This window comes from Mus caroli, chromosome 12 (assembly GCF_900094665.2).
Source record: "Mus caroli chromosome 12, CAROLI_EIJ_v1.1, whole genome shotgun sequence".
Lineage (NCBI taxonomy): Eukaryota > Metazoa > Chordata > Mammalia > Rodentia > Muridae > Mus > Mus caroli.
Genome location: NC_034581.1, coordinates 52762314 through 52763491, shown reverse-complemented (window position 1 = coordinate 52763491; position 1178 = coordinate 52762314).

The window sequence follows — 1178 nt, the reverse complement described above, 5'->3', positions numbered from 1 at the left end:
GGCAAGCCAGTAAAGAACATCCCTCCATGGCCTCTGCATCAGCTCCTGCTTCCTGACCTGCTTGAGTTCCAGTCCTGACTTCCTTGGTGATGAACAGCACTGTGGAAGTGTAAGCTGAATAAACCCCTTCCTCCCAACTGCTTCTTGGTCACGATGTTTGTGCAGGAATAGAGACCCTGACTAAGACAAGCCTATTGTGGTCTTCTCTTTCTGCTGCCTGCAGGTCAATAGGTCGAACTCTCAGCACCTTCTCCAGCACCATGCCTGGCCCTATGTCCCATGTTTTCCTGCCATGACAACAATGAACTAACCCTTTGGACTATATAAGCTGGCCCCATTTAACTGTTTTCCCTTATAAGAGTTGCTGTGGCAATAAAACCCTAACTGAACCAACTGTCTAATGCACATTACCTGGTCATGGCGCTCACTAGTTCTTGATTACTGGGGTTGCCTGCATAGGACACTAGAATGAGCCAGTAAACATTCAGTCACAGATGGGGAAAGGGCTCATGGGTCGCACCCAGTGACATAACCTTTGGTTAGTTACTCATGCTCTAGTGAACAGCTTCATGCCTGTCCCCACCCAAGTGGCCCTGGTTAAAGCTATTGAGTCACAAAGCAAAAACAAAAGATAGAAAGACACAAAAGTGATAGGGAGGAAGAGTGTGACTGGTAGTGGTAGAAGAAGAAAGAGAGGCAAAGGGACATATGGGGCCAGAATGTGACATGTAATAGTTCATATATGTATATATATATATATATATATATATATATATATATATATACATACATACATATACATATATATATACATAAATATGTGTGAGTGTGTGTATGTCTGCCTACCTTCCTACCTATCTGTCTACCTAGTGCATCCTGCCTCCAGCTTGTGGCTTGTGACTCACTTAGTCTAGGTAGAGTGGGGAGTGGAAATCAGTATCTAAAACAAGTTATCCAGAAAAGCTTATATATCATATAGAAGGGAGTAGGGGAGTTTTTTTTTGTTTTGTTTTATCGATAGTATTATTTGAGGCTCTAAAATGGGCTTGTGTGTTGATGGGGGAGGGGTCATCTAAGAAAAAATAAGAAACCAATGATATGAGGTTTGGTATAACAAGAGACAGCCATTTTCTTTCTTTCTTTCTTTCTTTCTTTCTTTCTTTCTTTCTTTCTTTCTT